Here is a 13,906-nt window from a genome sequence, read left to right as displayed (position 1 = left end):
TGACATATGTATTTCTGACAATTTTCTTGACCGCTAAAAATTTAATATTTATTTGTAGTGTTATAATGAGATACTGATATATATATATATATATATATATATATATATATATATATATATATATATATATATATATATATATCACTTTTAAAATCTTATTTCATTTTCAAAGAATGAACTAAAACATTACTAAATGTTTTAAATTTATGTTTTTATATTTTTCTATGTAGAAATATTCGTATGAAATTCTAATCATTTTACCATATTCTAATTGATGCAAACAAGGGACAAACAAAAACTATTGATGCCAAAAAGCAGAAGTATCCAGAAAACAATAAATGATCCAAATTTAATTTATATACCCCACACCTCTTTCTGCGCTCTAAATAAAAATAATTAAACTACAATATTCCTAACAAAATAGAATACCAAGAAAGTTACTCACATCACAAATATCCTAACTGGGTTGTCCCCTATTAAAATATGTTACATCTTTGTGCCCAATTATAAACTTCACATTAAAATATTCATTTCCTTTCATACACCCAAAAATTTTTAAGGGACAAACATGACTTTATTTTTTCAATGGGAAAACCTACAAGCAAGCCCATGTTATCTTGTTCTTTTCCTTCATCATGTTTTTTTTTTTAGCAAATCTCTTTCTTATTTCAAAGATGAACAAACCGAATCCTCTCTTTTGATCTTGGTTTCATTCCTCATCAAATCACTTCTCCTCACCAAGTTTAGATTAGACACAAACCTTCTTATGACTACCAACCATAAAAACACCACCTTCTTCCCCACCCCACATGGTCAAATAACCACTTCTAAATTTATCAATACCCAAGATCCATCTCAAGCTACAAATCAAGGTACACTTGATTATCATCACTTTTCATTTTATTACCATCAATGAATCAAGATCCATATATCTCATGATTTTTCTTTTTCTTTCTATTCTTGGACCAGGTTTAGCCTTGCAAACACACTCCTTCAATTTCCACACATACTTTTTCTTTTATTCATCACTCTCTTTTCTCGAAGCTCTAGCAGCATGGTCCATAACCACCTAGGTCGGTGAAAAGTAAGAACCCTCTTAGCTAGCTTTGTAGCATATGGCAATTACCAAAAGTTGGTACATACAGTGACACGAAGATTAGAACTTTTGTGTGTTAAAATCTTGAGAAAATGCCAATGGGACATATAGTACATACATAGGTAAAAACGAAACTTCAGTGGATACTCTGTTGTGGTATACAAGTGCATGTAGTATATATATATATATATATATATATATATATATATATATATATATATATATATATATATATATATATATACATCTACATATACATCAGTGGATAGAAACCGTGGGAGAATGAAGACTGTCCAAACATGATGACCCAAATGGTGGGGCCAGAGATTGTCCCGTGAGGTGCCCAGTTGAGGAAAGTCATAAATGAATTAAAAATAAATAAAAATGGCAGTGTCCAATCACCTTTTGCTACAACTTTCTCCTTTCTAAGGCTCCTCCTATTTATTTAATTCCCTGTCATGCTGCCATTTTATTTTCTCACTTTGCTTCTCTCACCATAATAATAACCCTCTTATGTTTAACTCAAACCTTCATAACTCTTCCCCTCACTCCACCAAAACACCCTTTGCTGGATTCAACACTTTCTTACTCACCTACACATGGGAAGACACTCTTGTTGCTATAAACAGAAGTTACGGAAAGGCCTTTGGTCTCCAGAGGAAGATGAGAAGCTTCTAGATTACATCACCAAACATGGTCATGGATGTTGGAGCTCAGTCCCCAAACTTGTTAGTATATCTATATCTATTATCTATATTTATATACACATACACATACTATATTGTTTCATTGATGCAGCGTGCACAATGAAGGAGTGGAGTCACTTCATTCTAATCTTAATTCTGCATGCCAGGTTTGCAGAGATGTGGGAAGAGTTGTAGGTTGAGGAGTGGGTCTTATTACTTTATTTATCTCATGTTCTTCAACACTCTCTTCCTCTTTACCCTTATTATTACCTCCTTATACTACCCAAAGACAAAAAGAAAAAAAAAACAAATCTTGTACACATCGAAAACATAAACCGTTAATACAATGTTTCACTGATCATTAAACAATCATTAAACAATAGAAATAGAAAAAGCCATTCCTATTACTACAAAAAAAGTCATATCCTAAAGTAAAAGGCCTAACATATCATCGTATAATCAATTACATTTGTCTAATGTGATGTTCGTAAAAATCTACTTAAAAGTGAAGATAGTTTATCTATGATATAAAGTTTATAAATAGAAAAAATAATTATTCAAGTTTTATTCGTAAAAGAAAATTAATATCCCTCTAAACTTTTGTCTCTTTTATTTTTTTTTCTAACTTATTTCTAAGATTTTAAGAGATCTGTTCATTACCTTTTAATTATCAAAATCTATCATAGATATTTGGCATAGAGTAGAGAGATCCAAGTATTGAATGCATTGAATGCATGAGTTTTACAAGAAGTTCTAGTTGATTCTTATATAGAAGTTTGTCCATCAGTAGATTGGTTTAGTCCCCAGATGAAAACGATCTCACAATTTTCTGTCTGCTATGTAAGAATGCATGTGTTTGGGAATGCATTATACCATATCACACTTGTTTAGATTAAAAATTAGGCAACTTTGTCCAAAAAATTGCTGCTGATATCTTGTTGAATTCTTTTATGCAGATATGCTATTTTTTCTATAAAAACATTGCATTTGGATTTACCCTGTTTTGGTTTGAGGCATACACTTCTTTATCTGGTCAAGCTGCTTACAATGATGGGTACATGTCATTTTACAATGTCTTCTTCACTTCACTTCCAGTAATCGCTCTAGGTGTTTTTGATCAGGATGTTTCTGCCAAACTTTGCCTAAAGGTACTATATTGTCTTTTTTATTTTTTTTATTAAATTTGCTTTTGTATGTATTAAAGAATATTGAAGAACCAGAAGATAGACATACGATTCTCCTTATAAGACAGGAACCATATACTTTTTTGCTCTATGAGATCTTTATATTACTAGTTTATCTTGGAGCTTTTGAGTTGAATACATAATTTTTAATTAGTATATGTTCACACTAGAGTTTATATTCATTATTTAATTTTGTAAAAGTCTTGGCTCTGCCTTTAGGCGATGGAAAAAGGAGTTTGCTAGCAGTGATGTTCCTACATTCACTCAAAATATGCCATTACTGATTTGGATGCTTTTTGACATTTTTAAAGATGTTTTTCTCTAGTTTCTCTGTGTCTGAATACATCTGCTTTGATTGTAGAGTTCTTCCTAAAGTGTTATCAACTTAACTCTGATGTAAAAGTTCACCTAAGTACTCTGAATGCCTTGGATTTTCTCTTATCTAAGTGTTTTAATTACTACATCTTCTATTTAACTATACTAGCCTAAAGTAATACATTTATAATTTTCTTATGCAGTCTCTTTTCCCCTCCCTCTCGTTACATGGTTGCAGTGATTATGAGATTTTAGACTTTGAAAGTGTTTGTTGATAATAAAAAAGGAAAAGTTACGACAATCCGAGGGCCATTTTTAAAGCAAACCAACCCAAAGCCACTCCTATACTATGCTAAGAAAACCAAACCTTCTTTTATTCTATTGTCATGTCTGCAAAACATCACAACTCCATTTTCACTCCTTAAAATGTGAAAAACAATTTTCATTTCTCCACTGGAACAATAACACAAACATCTAATCTACTTCAACTCTTTCACTGTGCATACACAACACAATCACCACCCCCTCCTGCATTGTTCGTCACCATGGATTCCGATTCACACAATTTGAGTAACAGTTATAGTAGAAATAAAAGTGGTTGTATTTATTGTTCTAAGAGAGAAGAATTGTACCCGTCCACGTCCACGCAATGGAGATGCAAAGTCACTGAACGAGCAACGGAGACGCACTTTAGATTTCAGAAAACGCGACACCTATAATTGAATCTCTGAACAAAAACAAGCATCAAGGATTTCAAAGTCCGAATTTAACCACAAAAACGAAAAAATTTGAAAACCTAAAGAAAAGAAAGGGAACACCATTACCGTTTGGAAGCAAGGTGAAATTCGAACAAAATCGTGAGCAAATCGTTCGAAAGCAAGGAAGCAACTGCAACTGGTTTAACTGAGATTGAGATTGAGAGTGAGAGTGAGATTGAGAGTGAGATTGAGAGTGAAATCGAGGAAAACGTAGCTTGATGAAGTTTGAGGAAAGTGGATTTCGAAACAAAGTGAAATAGGTAAGTTTTTCGAACGTTGGTATACTATGTCTGTGTCTGCTTTTTCGTACTGTGTCTGCTTTTTCGTACTGTGTCTGTTTTTCGAACGTACAAAGTGATAAAAAGATTTTTTAAAAAAATATATAAAAAGTATATGGAAAAAAATGTGGAGGGAATTTTTCCTGGGGTTCATCATAAAACTTCTAGTATTTATGAGAGGTTTAGAAAACCTTTACTATGTGTGAAAATTACCAGAGGTTTTATAACCTCCGTTACCAAATCTCCATTAAAATTAATTTTTTTTGTAGTGTTAATAGTAAGAACGCCAACAAATTAATTAAGAATTTACTTTAATTAATTTGAAGTCAAAAACAATAGTTAATTGAACAATAATATGAAGATGATCGATGAAGAATCTATATTGAAAGTAGTGGAACTGACCTATTTTATTATAATTGTTTCTAAGTCTTTTATTAATTTGCTATTTCATTCTTAAATTCTTCTTTAAATTTTTGCTTATCATCATATAGTTTAATTGCATTAGGATAGATTTCTTATAAGAGTCAAATATAAAAAATCAATTATGTACTTGTTGGGATACGACTCAAGGTTAGCTTAACCCTATCTAGTTAGTTCACTACTAATTTGGCAATATTGAAGTTGCTAGAGTTAACTAGTATTAATTTGATCGCTTAACGACAGTGTTATCACTATGTCTTTTGGTTCTTACTTAGTAAAAATAATGATTTTTACATTATAAGTTAGCATAGTGTTAAATCTACATAATATAATAATCATATGTGTCCAAGACTTTTTAAATTTTAATTGGGAAGTTACTTTGGTTAAATTTAGAAACTTTCATATGATTGAATGAGATTTTTTCTAATAATTGAGAAGTTACTTTGATTAAAGGTGAAAATTTTGATTACAATTAATCAAGAAGTTACTTTGGTTAATTAGCTTGATACTAAATATACGAGGTAAGAGAATATACATGATTAGGATTAGTAATATTTGATTGAGAAGTTACTTTGATTAAATTTACTGTGATTAAGATATAAAGTTATTACTTTTGATTGAGAAGTTACTTTGGTTAAAAGTGAGGACACCGACAAATTAATTGAGAAGTTACATTGATTAATTTGAAATCTTAAACAAGAAATCAAGAACAATAATCTTTAGGAAACCAATGATGAATCATGTTTTGAAAAAAGCAATGTAATCAACCTATTTTCTTTACTATTGTTTTTATCTTTTCATTTTATATTTTCAATTCTGTTTCTTTCTTTGTTTATCTTAATCCTCTTATATTTTTATTATTTTACTTGACTAACTCTTTTGTGTACTTTTTTTAAGTACTATTTTGTTAGAAATTGATTTCGTGTTTGTTGGGAGACAACTTTGGGTTACTTTACCCTTTCTATTTTCTTGACTACTATCTTAACAATACTAAAGTTGCTATAGTTTAGAAGTATTAATTTGATCGCGTCAACGATAATGTTATCAGTAACAAATAACCCACACACGATGTTCTCTAAGTTAAAATTACCATAATCCAAACATTATAAAATTCAACCGTATTTAGTACAAAAACAACCAAACATACTTAAAAGTTCCTAATATAACATAATGTCTTCCGTAAGTCTAATAATCACTATAAGGATGAGGTGAATTATTTGGCCTTCATCATCTTGTTTTTGTCCTATTCTTGATTTTGTTTCTATTGAGTGTTTGTTGGTTGAAGATTATTTTGTGCAGCAACTTCTACTAGTGGTGGGAGATATTCCATGAGTGTACCAAGTAAATTTTGGAAGGTTTGAAATTAGGTTTGCTTTTGTTTTGAAATTGAGGACTCATTTCACATATTTTCTTGAACATTTGATCCTTAATAGTTCTAGTTGTAAGGCATGAGAAAATTAAATAAATAATATATAAATATTCATTTAATAAATGTGAGGCAAGGACCAATATTGGCTCAATTGGTTGAGAATACTTTAATGTGTTGAGAGGACTCATGTTCGAGGCCTATGTATGCTATTAATGTGATGTTTTAATTATTTTTAATTATTTTGTTGGCATGCATGAACATGTGGCATGGGTTATAAAGCGATATGAGCATAAATGTTAAGAAACATGAAATGGTTTGTTGGTTTATGCATATGCTTGTTAATTGTGTGGTTGTGAGTTCGAACCTTGGTTAACACTAAGTAATCCTTTTTTTTCGCTTCAATTAATTGGATATGTTGGTAAATGATCAGAAACCCTAGCCGTCCTTAGGAGAGTAGAGAAGTAGTAGTTATGGAGCTAGAAGGACACACAAAACCTCCTGTTAATGCAAAATTGAATGACAATTAATCATTTTTCGTTTTTATTAAATTTATTAATATTTTTAGGGTTGAAAACTGATTTAATGGGTTAATTAGTTAGGAATTAAAGGGAAATTCGTGTATCTCATATATCAGAATTTTTAGAGCACTAGAAGGAGACCTAAGGGGAGCATAAACGACTAGGATGGGTTCCAAGTGGTAAAGGCAAAGGCTAGAGTAATTTCTGGGCAAAGAAGATCACTAGAATTGCTTTAGGAGCAGCAATTCTAGGTAAGGGGAGTTATACCTCTTGTTTTTAAATTGAAATTATGTGCTTTCTGGTATGTTGAAGCTTGATCATGTGATTTCCTTCCCACTTGCGCAGAACCACTTAGCAGCAAGGAAGATCCGTCAGGTGACACAAACATGAATGGTTCGGGTTCTATAGTTTTTTATTAGTTATATGATGTTTTTGAGTGCACTGTAAATTCCTATGCTTCTATGTGATTGTCCATGAATGTAAATTATTGAAATTTCTACTATGGCTTGTGATTTTGAGGTTTGGATGCTTATAAGAGCATGTGGGTTCACAAAGGGTGGGGAATGAATGTTAAAATACGGTTTTGGATCCTAATGATAGTAATTTGGTAATTGAATGATGTAATGAGAGGTGTGTGTATGTTGGAAACTTAATTGGGAATGGAAGTGTACTATTATATGACTAGGTCCCAGTGTGAGGAAGTTTTTGAGGTTCACCGAGTGAAGGAAATTATAGGAACTGCCCAGAATTTGATGCACCGCCAGGTGGCACATTCTTGCCGCCAAGCGACAATCAGGAACCAACATTTATAGCCAAATGAAAATAGGAAGAAGATTGGACCAATGGTATTTTCTATATTCTATGTAATAAACATGATTGGGGATTTTGAGCAACTAAAGGCGGGATGAGATAATGATTGAAGGAAATTGGTGTAGAGTGGTTGGTATTAGTATAGGGGTGGCATGAGTTATAGCACATTGTAGTGGTTGGTCGAGGTCTTAGTCATAAGCATGGTTCTTTCCTTCATAGATTCAATTTGTAATTAATGGGATCTTATGTATAAGTGCATGAACATGTGGTGATGCTAAAGTGTAGTTGGCATGTTACATTGGATTAAGTGAAAATTGTAATATTGTTTAGGACAATGAATGAATATAGGTATGATTGGGTGACTATTGTATAAGTCCTACTGCAAAATTAATTGTTTTTAGTGGAGGTTATATTTGGCATTTTCGGGGTTTTTAACCCCCACTAAACGGTTTACCCGGGGTTGGCAATTCTCTTGGTAGAACAAGCGCGACTAATAGATTACCAAGACTTTATAGCAACCCCTAGAAAAATGCAACTTGCTTAGGGTTTTCAAAACCCCCCTACTACCTGGGGTTTTCAAAACCCCCACTATTGTCCAGGTTTTCAAAACCCCCGCTACTCCTTGGGGTTTTCAAAACCCCCTCTATTGTTATGGGTTTTCAAAATCCCCGCTACTCCTTGGGGTTTTCAAAACCCCCTCTATTGTTATGGGTTTTCAAAACCCCCTCTATCTGTTTCTTTTTTTCGTATTTTTTAATAATACATAAACTTTGAAATAAAAGAAATTTATAAAATGAAAAGATTTTAGATTTTTTGTATTTATAATTTATGCATATAACATTTATAAAAGGGACAAACAACAAATTCTACAATTTTAATACCAAACAATGTAAATGAAAAAGCGTAAAAGTTAAAATTAATACGTCATTACAATGTTATTTGTTTTAAAACAGAAAAATAAACGTAATGAAAAATTAAATAACATCCTTCTAATGTGATACTTGATATTACAAACACCTTCTTGACTAGATAATTTGTAGCTTGTAACAATTGCAAAAGGGTCTCGAAAGGATAATGACAAGAGCAAAGGGATAGAAGAGCCAAATTATGATACATCACAAGAAGGACACCTAGCAGTAGATTGTGATGGTCAAGGAATTAGAAAAAAGCACCAAAACCAAGATAATCAATTCTAGGTTGTAGGATTATGATTAGTTTAGAGTCTAGTATATATTCTGTTAGTTTTGGAGAGAGAAGGGTTTGTTGTTTTGTGGATTGAAACCTCTCTCTCTCTAGGGGATTATCTTTCTTACCTATTGCAAGTTTTTCATTCTTTGTAATCACATGCCACACTGCATGCTTTTGAATTTTAATAATACTATTGGAGATAATTCATGTTTTGTAGGGCGTCTCTTTTCTTTACCGTTACATAGCTCAACAAGGTTCATAACTTCTTCTGCAAACATCTGCGAAGAGAGATTGTTTAAGAATAATTCTTTGTAATTGTTACTTTAACGAAGAATAATCACGAGTTGATTTCAACAAACACAACTTCCTTGTTTTACTGTTGTCCTCTTTGCCAAGACGCAAGCAAGCAGAAAACAGAATAGATTCGTGCACTCCTAAAGTGATGTATGATATGTTGGGTTTACCAAGCACCTAAAGCACGATAATATCTCAGACACAAAATATTGTATGACATTAATAATGATAAGGAAAAACAAAAGAAACATATCAACATCTTTGCACTCCCAAAATCTACACTTATAAAATACCATGATGACAAAATGGCATCATAGAACCTTAGAATCTAATAATAAGACTTCCACATGTTAATAACCGAAAATGGTTTATAAACTGATTATATAAAAAGCTTACACTTTTATTTAATAAAAAGTTATCACATGATAAATTTATTGATTCTAACAAAACTATTCAAAAGCCAAATTTATTGATTTGAACAAAACTATACAAAATGTTTTGTTTTATCCTTTTCGAAAAAGGAATAAGTAGTATAATATTACTGTACACATAATACGATAAAAAAACCTAGTTAAATAATTTTAGAAGAAGAGTACTACAAAATCATAATATTTCATCCTATTTTAGGCATAATAGGATTGTTAAGAAGATTAAGATTTGTTTATTCTTCATGCTCAATAGTATGAGCAAGAGTTAAAATGACTTGGTTGCTAGGGAAGCCAATATGCACTAAGAAAGAGTATGCAAAACAGTAACTATATAGAGAAGTACTTCTGCTAGCTAGATGCAATGATGAACCCTAAATGTCTACTTTCTTTTTTGAAGTAACACAAAAAAACATTAGAATCTAAAGCACACATGAATTCCCACAAATGATGACAATTTATAGAACACAAGCAACAAGTATATGAATATCATCCATGACAACATACCTTTGTTCTCAAGGTATAGTAGTTTCTTGTGGAAGTCATCAGCCATGGTAGGGGAAGAGATACAAGCATCCCCAGCCAGTGGATTCCTCTGCATTTTTATTTCAAGAACATTGATGCATATCTGCCAAATGGAGGGAGAATAGTATTAGCCAAACTTCTTTTCATGTTCACAAAAACTATGATAACTTATTTAATGATTTAAAGTTTTTGTGATTTGATATTGTTGCACTTTTATAATCATCAAAAGACAATGAGCATAAAGTTTATAGAAAAACTATAAGAGTAAAAGAAAAATTTAAGACACTTTATCTTCAAATCAACCTTAAAGGGAAATAATAAACATAGAAACAAATAATAATATTAGTGCTATGACCACAAAATTTCAAAAGAAAATGATTCCAGGAAATTAATTAACATAATAACCTTCACAAATGGTGTCAAATTAATGTTACAGTTACACCAAGCTTTTCATTTTGCTCCCTTTATGCATCTTCAAGATCTTCAAGCTGGTTTTGCAATTCTTGTAGTGAGCTTCAAAGAATGTAAAAAAGATTAATTACAAGTTTCAAATGTAGACATTGCACAAGTGACACAAATAGTGCCAAGATATTATTAGAGAAAAATGTAAAAGGTGATAAAATTTTCATCTATTTTCACAAGGTGATAAATAATGTTTTCAATCACCTAACCATTATGCAAGAGAACTACCAACTTTTCCATATCCACCTCATTCTAAATTAAAAGACTAGATAACATCCCTCTTTATGTTTACTTTTTGATCAAATTTTACAACTATGACATCATGATTTATACTTAAAATAAAAGTTCATTACCACTAGTATTGCAACATGGAAGCCTTTAGGGCTACTTGAGATTGCTAACAAAACTTCATTCTCGTCATAGAAGATAGAAACTTCACAGAAATTATGAGGTTTACTTAACAAATAGAAAGAATAACAAGAATGTACAAGAGACAAGGAAGGGTGTGGTAATGGATGAAAATAATGGTTTGAATTTAACTATATGTTAGTAATATTCTCTGAGAAATTAAAATCATATCAAAATCTAAATGCACCACCAACAATAAAATAGATTCATCAATCCATAAAGTCAGATTACAAAGCATTCCTTTATCCCAAATACCTTTAGAATTTGGACCATTTCCAGCTTTCTAAACGCTTAAGGGCATATAGCCTAAAGTGCAAATTAAAACTTTTGAACCTTAGTAAACCATCTAGACTAGTTTTGACTGATACAAAAAAGACAATGGCAGAACAAAAATAAGGAAAGTTAGGGCAAAATCAAGAGATAAGGAAACGAAACGGTGAGAGGCACGCTGAAATCAGAAAACGAAATTGAACTAAAAGGAAAATAGACGATTTAAAATCGAAAGAACGAAGAAATTGAAAGAAGTGAGAGAAAGGTGTTTATTACCTAATTTCAAAGAGAACGATAAAAGCGAAAGAGAGAATGTCACAATCCACAGCTCCTAAGGCACGAACGATGAAAGCAAAAGAATAAGTTGAAATAAAAATTGAAAGAGAACGTCACAATCCATATTTTAGCTTGAGCGAAGAGCACAAGCCTACTTCTTCTTCCTACTATCGAACACCTTCTTCCTTCCTCCTTACTAAACGAAAAAAGTTTCTTAAGCCACTGAGAAAGAGAAAAAGTCTCTACCCAAAAAGAAAATTCTCTACCAAATTAAAATTTTAAAAATTACAAATTAACGAGAATAATTTTATTAGGGTTTCTCATAAAACCCCTTATACTTACCGAGGGTTTATAAAACTTCACTATGTATATATTTTAATGGAGGTTATTATAACCCCAAATAATAAATCCCCATTAAAATCATATATTTTTGTAGTGCTAAGAGAATGATTTGCATTTAGTTAATTCTAAGTGATAACATAGTTTAATTTGGCGAATATATGTGGATATAAATATGTTAGTAGGGCATATGAGGAGTGGATTTCAAGTCATGTTGGATGATCTGTATTTAACTTGGCATTTTGCAATGTGCTTGTGATGATTTGAGTGTGCTAAAATCTATTATACAGTCTTTAAACCAGTAAAACTGGCTTTACTAGTGCAGCGCTTGACGGTGGAAACTGGACTGCCAAACGATAACTACAAAATAAGGGGGTTTTAAAGCATGTAACGCCTAGCGATGTGTATGGGGCCGCCAAATGATAGCCACAAACTAATAGGTTATAGAACGCATGGCGCTTGGCGGCAAACAATGACTGTTAGGCTGTTTACAACACATTTTCTCCTAGCGGTGCTTAGGTTGCGCCAGACGACAATGTAGGGGCAGCGGACTTTTGTGATGCGTTTCACATGGTTTGTAGTGATGGTCTGGTCTAGGATATGCTTTGTAGAATTACGAGTGAGGATGTTCGTAATGGAGTTGGAAACACGTGATTAATACGGACGTGGAGGTTCATATTGGATGTACTCCTATGTAGGGATACGAGCGGAGGTTCATATGTTTTGTGCTCATACTTGAGGTTGTTATGAGCAGGGAGATTCACAGTAGGTGTTCACGCGTGTTGGACTACGAGCGGGGAGGTTCGTAAAGTAGGACTGTGAGCGGCGAGGTTCGTAGGGTTGGATCAAGAGTGGGCAGGTTTGTGGAAGCCTTGGAATCCCTAAGACTAAGGTTGAGGGTGTGCTCGTCTCATATAGGTTATGAGACTGAGGTGACATGGTATAAAGACTTTTTTAAATGAGAAAATGATTAAGGTATTTTGGATGAGGGGATTTACCTTATTTTATGCATGTTTGAATTTTTAGCTCACCTTTTCTGTTTGTGCTTGGTGATGATCGTGTGACTTGTCATACGGAAGCAGATGATGTTTTAGATGATGCTAGTGACGCGTAGAGCCCAAGTGAGGGCTAGCATGAGGATTATTTTAAATAAGCATGTTTTCTTGTATTTCCTTTACGTATGATATTTAAACTTTGGAACTGGTAATAGTTAGGTTTAAATTGTGGATTTTGGAACTACGCTCGTTTAATAAAGTTTTAAATTTCCAACATTTTTGGGAACTTTATTGTTGATATAATTTATTTTAATTTATAAATTATTTAATAAAGTAATATCTGCCTAGGATGTTACACTAGTTATTATCGAAGTTCATTAATCTCCTCTAAAGGAACTTGTTGACAAGAACATGTCTGTGTTTGTTTTAAGTAACTTTGAACACAAACATCTTGAGAACCCATATGACCCACTCCACATACTTGTCCCTTGTACCTTCCACGTGTCGCCTCTAACCAACACATTTTCTTTAGTTTCTCCTCCTCAATAAGGTATAGGGGAGGGCATTGTGAGACACCGACAAAACCGATCTTTGATAATGCTGTAGGAAATCTACTTTGAAAATATTCTTGTTGAAGTAAGACATGTTTGTTGATGAGATGCCTCGAGCCAAGGGACCTACAACAAGAGCCATGGCTAGGAGAATACAAGAGGAATGGGCCTTAAATGCGCATGCAAGGCCCAAGATGAACTTCACATGGGCCAAGGAAGATGTGAAGACCTAGCCTAGGACATTTTGCTTGTAAATACTAGATTAGGATTTTATTTTGGGCTTTGTATTTTGGGCCCAGTAGAATAGGATTTTCTTTGGGCCATGTATTGGGCCTTAGAGGAAATTGGGCTTTAGAAGTAATTTTGGACCAAAAAGGGGAATTGGGCCAAATGGCCAAGAGTAGTGTGTCTACTCTAGAAAAGCCTAGAAGCTTCTCAAACTTGCTCTCCAAGGATGAGAATTAGCTTCCCATGGCAAGACAAGTGTGACTTGCTTAGGTGGCAAGTCACACCTCCCACATGCTCCTTTTTGGCTCTAAAATTCAACTTTCTAGACTCTTTTTTCCCTCCACTTTTTGGAAACCCCTTGGTCTCATTTTAGCCTATAAATAGAAGGCTTAGGAGATGTATCTTTCAGCTTGAAATTGAGTAATGAATTGCTGCCCAAATTTGTGCACAAATCTCTTTTGAGCTCACCTTAGAGTAAACTCTTCTCTAGTGATGTGATCCCAACAAGGCT

The sequence above is a fragment of the Vigna unguiculata genome, chromosome 7 (genome assembly GCF_037176805.1).
Source record: "Vigna unguiculata cultivar grain cowpea cultivar isolate G323 ecotype 2 chromosome 7, ASM3717680v1, whole genome shotgun sequence".
NCBI classification, from domain to species: Eukaryota; Viridiplantae; Streptophyta; class Magnoliopsida; order Fabales; family Fabaceae; genus Vigna; species Vigna unguiculata.
Note: the sequence above shows the minus strand (reverse complement) of the source record.